We start from the raw sequence: 6,972 nt of genomic DNA, 5'->3' as shown, positions 1-6,972 counted from the left end.
TTTGTATGAGAATTTCGTTCGAAACGAAATACAGAATAGGGGTGATTACTTGTCCTACCAGTCCCAAAGGGTCAAACAGTCGGGAGGTATCTGATAGGACACAACGCTTCGTTATCTCCGGAGACTCATTCCACATCGTCGAACTGAATCGAAAGGAATCTGTACTTCGTTCCCAGGTTAAACCCAGAGTTTTCACAGACGAGCTTGAAGAATCCAATTTTAAGATCGAGCGTTCGTCACTCAAATTCTCCAACACCTCTGACAGCAATTCCTTGCTGTTAGATTTCGTAACGAAAATCCAGCAGATTTGCAGTAAATCTATCATTTCTTTGAAGAGCACCTTCTCTTCCTCAATGTAATCTACGCCTCACAACATATCATCCACGATTAAGTCCTTTTTAAGAACCTTTTAAGCAGCTGGGGGCGAATCCTTGCCTTCATCGGCCAAGCGTTGCAGACATTTCGTTGCCAAATAAGGTGCTGATGCAGTGCCGCAGATAACTGTGTTGAGAACGAATGTCCGAATGGGTTCTGTTACGCTATCTCTCCAGACTATTTTATGCAGCAGACTCCAGTAAACTCTGCACCACCATCCGATACATTTTGGCAACGTCTCCTACAAGAGCGAATCGATGTCTTCGGAAACGGAGAGTGATATCCACTTGAACTACGGGTCCCACCATCAGTCCATCGTTGAGTGAAATGCCAGTGGACGTTTTGCAAGAAGCGTCAAATACTGCTCGCAGCTTCGTCGTCGTGCTGTCAGGCTTGAAAACAGCGTGGTGAGGCAAGTAGTTTGACGGGGCACTCGCATCTTCTTCGAAAATCTCCTGCATATGACCAATGGCTGGATATTCGTACATGAAATCCACGTACTGCCTTTTCAGTTCTGGATTCATCGAAAAACGACGGTCCATTTCCATAAAACGCTTGATTGCAGTCGATCTGGACTCACAGAGCTGCTGGGTTATCGCCTCCTTCTTCGGTAACATGACCACGTATCTCGCTTCTTCATTCCTGAACGTTGTCCTATCGAAGAATTCTTCGCATGCAGATTCCTCGACCGATAACGTACTGGTAGATTGACAAGTTTCAACTACCCAGAGCTTCAGCAGCTCCAAAAAATATTCCGCTATTAATTATTTATTTATTTATAGTATGTGTAATGGTTGTACTGTGATTTTTTACAGATTTTAGATTTTTGAGGGTGAGAGTGCCCAGTTTGAAAAAAATACAAACGAGGGGTAAGACGGCGAGAAATCGTTTTCAAATATTCTAGAAATATGTTTCCTAAATTGTTTCCTGCAAAAAAAAAACTCTATGACAGCAATATCGTATCAAGCTTTAGTTAGGCAGCATACGACCATCATCGGAACAACATACCAAAATTCATGAAAAGGGCGGTACCAAAAGATTAGGACGTGTTAGGGTTTAAGTTTGTTCTAGACTTTCACTCAGGGGACTAGAAGATATGGTCAATTGCTCAGTCTTAGAAAGTTGTGTTATTTTATTAATCAGGCAAGCCAATTATATTTTTAAATTGAATAAATTTACAATAAATTATGATTAAAATCATGGGATTTAGATTATTTTCATTCTTTTATGTTGTTAAAATAATTACTTTATGGAAATCTCAACATACCAGCACATACTATGGTTTTTACAGTGAATTTCTATGAATTCATTCCCCCAATTTGAAAAATCTCTCAACCGAGGGGTAAGAAAACAAGATATCGTTTTCAAATATTCTTGAAAAAATTGTCTCATATCATTTCCTAAAAAAAAAACTTTTCCACGGCAATGTCGTAACATGCTTTAGTTAGACAGTATACAACCGACATCGAGACAGCATACCAAAATTCATAAAGAGGGTGGTACCAACAAATTAGGACGTGTTAGGGTATAAGTTTGTTCTAGACTTTTACTCAAGCGACCACGAGAAAGTCAAATAAAGTGAATATTCTCGGTCCAAGAAACTCTTGTTCAACAGTGTTATGATCATTAGCTTAATAGCAATCTTTTGGTACTTTTTCAGACGAAAATCGAAGTCTACCTTTACAGTCAAATTCAACAAAGAACCGTAAACTATCACGATAAAGGAGCTGGAGCCATCATCAATATCAACAGAAAGCAAGTCGCTAAGCAGCAATCCAGAAGAACTATCAGAAGAACGAAAAAGCATTTTTTGATACACCCGCACCACTAAGAACCCTCCATATGTTACTTTGAGGACAAATAAACTTAAAGGGGGAGAAGTTAGTAACAACGGGACCCTATTTATTATTTAACAGATTCCCACCATCACACCAGATCCTAAATAATAAACACTTTCATCGATAAGCCGAGTCAGCTAATTGTATGCCAAGTTAGACGATAGTCAGATTGGATTACTTTCGCTGGAATCACGACGATCACCGATAGCATGATGTCACCAGACCACCCAGCAGGAGAATTACCAGAACGCATTAGCAGCATTGGCAGAAACAAATAAACACCCGCATTGTTCCCACACTCGATACTAACCAAGAACTAACTTCGTAGCGTAAGTCGAATTTGTAAATTAGTCTTAACCGATCACTGAATAAAAGTGAAGCATAGCTCCAAGAATATATTTTTTTGGACTTCCTTCCAAGGAAGTCCTTAACTCATATATCTCGATGAACATTTCAAATGGCCCTATCTGCTTTGATTGATTCTCTTCATCGACTTTCTCTTTTCATATCCACTGCGCTGATTTCGCGCTAATTCTACCACATAATTTGATAAAGGAGGTTCTTATCTATCGTCCAAAACGTCAAATACAACAGGGAAAGGTTTTGCAGTTGAGCTATTAACGAAAGAGAAAGTCAATGAAGAGAATCGATCAATGCAGATAGGACCTTTTGAAATGTTTATCTAGATATGAAAATTCAGTGCCAACATTTCAACATGTGTAAACAATGGCTTTAGCTGTCGATTTCTCGCATCTTAAAGCTCATTCCTTCAAAATAACAATGCTAGATGGTAGAGGAAACGTTCCTCTACCTATTGGTGTCATTATTTTTCATGAGTGAGCTTTTATTCGCGAGAAACCGACGGCTAAAGCCATTGTTTACAAATGTAATTACGCCCTTTTGAAATGTGGGCACTGAATTGTCGATTCCAAACTGTTTCGCGATCCACCATTTGTTGCTCCCATCATTTGTTGCCGAAGCACTTCTCGCTTGGAAGCCTTCGTGATAACCACTTGAGAGATTGTAACGAGATGTTGCATTTGTAGACATTACACGCTAAGCTTGTTTCACTCTAAACTTCATATATTGTGACCCATGCAATAAAAAGATTAACACTGAAGGTAGTGAATCGTGATGAATGTAGGCGTCTTAGTGGAATACCTGGAATAAGTAGAGTAGAGTAAAGTTGTAACCGTTCTTCCACTGTTCTTTGAGAATGCTTCAAACGCAGTGGCTTATGCGCCACTCTCGAGTTTGAGAGACCACTGGTCGTGTTTATTTAAGGTTGCCCGACTTAGTTATTGTTGCAGGAGAGCAAATCTCTAGGGGTTTCCGAACGGTTTCGAGGTGAATTCAAACGCAAAGTGAACTAAAAATGATTGCAACCGAAAACGAATGCAAAGCGGAACGTAACGCAGAAGTCACCCGGTAGACTGATTTACCACAGGGATCTTGAACGTAAATGAATGTAAAAAGGTAAGCTATGTTGAACTCATTTTATGTATATTGTCCTTCTTTTCTTAATCATTGTGTGTGAGTGTGTGTGTTGTATTGAGTGTTCATGGCCATGAATGGAACATACCTGCGCAGGGTTTTACTGATGGGCTGGCAGCTGACAGTGCGGCAAGCGGGGGGCGCACGGATACTATGCGATGATTTGACGGTGTAGCGATGGTTTCGTTTGTAACGAAAGGGATGCCATGCAGCAGGGATGTAGCGTCGACGGTGGATGCTCACGAAAACGAGGGCCGAACTAAAGGTGCGGGGTAGGTTGTCGGTGGATGTCGGTACTCTACCAGATCATCCGTTCAAGGTAGCCAACGTGCTCCTAGTGGCCTTCACGTACTCTGATTCCGTTACGCAGCCACTATGGAACGGAATGAAACTACCCCGTCAGGAATCGCAAGGCAGGCCAACGGAGAAACCTTTCGCCCCGTTTGACTGCCAGAAACTGGCGGGCCACAGAGCAGTCACACCGGAAGTACACCACGTGTACAGAAGCCAGGTAAATGGCCAAGGGATTGCCTACGGGTTTCTAGCCCGTATAAAAAGCGACCGATGGACGCTCGCTGTCCAACGGGAATTAAGTTTTAGAAAAAGAATATAATAAAATGGAATTCAATAATTTTTACCTTTTGTAATAAATGTACAATGCACAAGGGCAGAGTTTTCGCCTTTGTGATTGTAACACGCCAAAACTATTGTTATAAAACAAAAAAGGAAACAATTAAATTTAGTTCACTTCACCACATTTGAATTAAATTAACTAAATCACTATATAATTTAGTGCAAAGGAATTTAATTTAAACATCTGATTAATTTTAAACGCACCTTTAATTAGAAAAAAACTTGGAAAAATCACTTGACTAACTTCTGCTCTCTAGCCGACAATGATTGAAAGTGAACGATAAATTAATTTTAAAGACCTCTCGACCCCTCAAATTCTCCGAATCATCATGTTTGACACATACCACGATTCATTGAATCATTTTGGACAAGTTGACCTATTGGCCATCTATTGATTCAACCATGAACTAAAAAAAACCTATTGCATTGGAAACGGTAATTATATTAAAATTTTAAAAATGCTATAACATTATAGCAAGCGATGGATTGGATTTTTAGAATCGAAAAGGGATTTTTGAATGTTTATCTTAAATTGGGAAAAGTTCTAAACAAAAGAAATGCTTTATTTACAAAATAATATAAAAATATATTACGAACTAACGGAGAACGTTACAAAGTTGAGTAGAGTACAGTAGAGTAGAGTTGAGTAGAGTAGAGTAAAGTAGAGTAGAGTAGAGTAGAGTAGAGTAGAGTAGAGTAGAGTAGAGTAGAGTAGAGTAGAGTAGAGTAGAGTAGAGTAGAGTAGAGTAGAGTAGAGTAGAGTAGAGTAGAGTAGAGTAGAGTAGAGTAGAGTAGAGTAGAGTAGAGTAGAGTAGAGTAGAGTAGAGTAGAGTAGAGTAGAGTAGAGTAGAGTAGAGTAGAGTAGAGTAGAGTAGAGTAGAGTAGAGTAGAGTAGAGTAGAGTAGAGTAGAGTAGAGTAGAGTAGAGTAGAGTAGAGTAGAGTAGAGTAGAGTAGAGTAGAGTAGAGTAGAGTAGAGTAGAGTAGAGTAGAGTAGAGTAGAGTAGAGTAGAGTAGAGTAGAGTAGAGTAGAGTAGAGTAGAGTAGAGTAGAGTAGAGTAGAGTAGAGTAGAGTAGAGTAGAGTAGAGTAGAGTAGAGTAGAGTAGAGAGAGAGAGAGAGAGAGAGAGAGAGAGAGAGAGAGAGAGAGAGAGAGAGAGAGAGAAGGATTAGTAATTTCCATTGAATTCCATTCTATTAAAAATGTTATAGGTAAGTAGAATTTGAATTTTGTACAAAATAAGTGGGGTGAATCGCATGCAAGCCAGTGGGTACAACAACTAAATGATAGAAGAGTAGACCAGCAGGCGAAGTGGGTCAACATTTACAAAGGTGGTGATAACAACCCCCCCCCCCCACCAACCTCAAAGACAGTAACAAAGAAGCTACAACGGGGTTGATGAGAATAAGGAGGAGCGCCATTGCTCATAAAGTTACAGGCGTTCGTGTGCACAAGAGCCATATTTTAAAGTGTCCTTCACGTTGTTAAGTGAGTGGTATCCAGCGAAAAAGGGAGAAGACGGCGGATTCGTCTGGACCTTTTTGTATTGTGATTCGACTGAAAGTCGCCATTTTGTCTGGTGAGAAGCTCGACCAGGTGCACACGATTCGGCGTAGTAGACCGCGGTTTGCTACGTCTAACCGCAAAAGACCAATCCAACCTCTGGGTCAGCCGCCCGTAAGGAGGCTTTTCAAGCTCGGGGGCGAAACCCCTAAACGTAAAGGAGCCTTCCCCCTCTTGATACGGTCACTCTGGTATCGTCCTGGGCCGTGTCAATCTCCGTCAACGAGAGAGGACGCCTGAAAGGCTTACACAGCCACATACCATCGACAAACCCCGCCAAATCATCGTACGGTTAAACAGTAATTACCCACTGTTTTGGGTATCAGCTTGCCAGCTCGTCGTCAGCAGCATCAGCAGAGGCAGCGAGCGCTCGCAGGACGCCAGAATAAGCAGTGATACGTACCGAAGAACGAAGTTAATTTTATCCACACCCACACATAGAAAAATAGACTACAGAAATCTAACCCAATCCCACCAACACACCAATTTGTTTAAATAAAAACCCGCAAAGTCAAAGTAAATTTTTAAATCAATAGATTCACATTACACAGTATTTCTAGTCAGGCGACCGTACGCTGCACATTTTGTCCGCGAAGTTCCTCGAGATTACCAAGTAGTAAGCCGATCCTGAGACCCAGTTCGAGGGGTCTCTTGCTACTGAACTTGCCGGGAAAAACGAACAGTTACACTTGGCGCCCAACGTGAGGCCTGAACCCACGACCCTGAGATTAAGAGTCTCATGCTCTACCAACTGAGCTAGCCGGGCAAAACGAACAGTTACAAGGCTCATCCGAATTAACTTTACGGAGCCGAGAATTCTCGTTCACTGTACAATACATCTTAAAACTATAAACAAAAGGTACAACACAAGAAACATTTTATCTTCCGCTATCCTATAAGCCTCCTCCACCACAACGGGAGCTGCTTACAGTGGTTTCATTGTATGGCAGATTCACCAACGGGAGTCAGAGCGCTTCCATTGCAGCAATGGACGCAAAACGTGGTCAGCACTCACACATTCATCACGAAACGGTTGCTTTCCAAAGTCGAAGACGCATCGACTGAAAAAAC

General features: G+C 41.2%; 1 non-coding gene across 1 annotated transcript; it reads right to left on the bottom strand.

The window, feature by feature from the left end:
* Window positions 1-6,594: 6,594 nt before the first annotated feature.
* On the bottom strand, window positions 6,595-6,667 carry TRNAK-CUU (transfer RNA lysine (anticodon CUU)). The gene has a single exon. It is a non-coding gene; the product is annotated as a tRNA-Lys (tRNA).
* Between the last annotated feature and the right edge of the window lie 305 nt (window positions 6,668-6,972).

This window comes from Ochlerotatus camptorhynchus, unplaced genomic scaffold, assembly GCF_037179485.1.
Source record: "Ochlerotatus camptorhynchus isolate MF236.1 unplaced genomic scaffold, CSIRO-AGI_Acam_v1.1 ptg000033l, whole genome shotgun sequence".
In the NCBI taxonomy this organism is placed as follows: Eukaryota; Metazoa; Arthropoda; class Insecta; order Diptera; family Culicidae; genus Ochlerotatus; species Ochlerotatus camptorhynchus.
The sequence above is the reverse complement of the archived record's forward strand: the minus strand, read 5'-3'. Positions and strand labels throughout refer to the sequence as shown.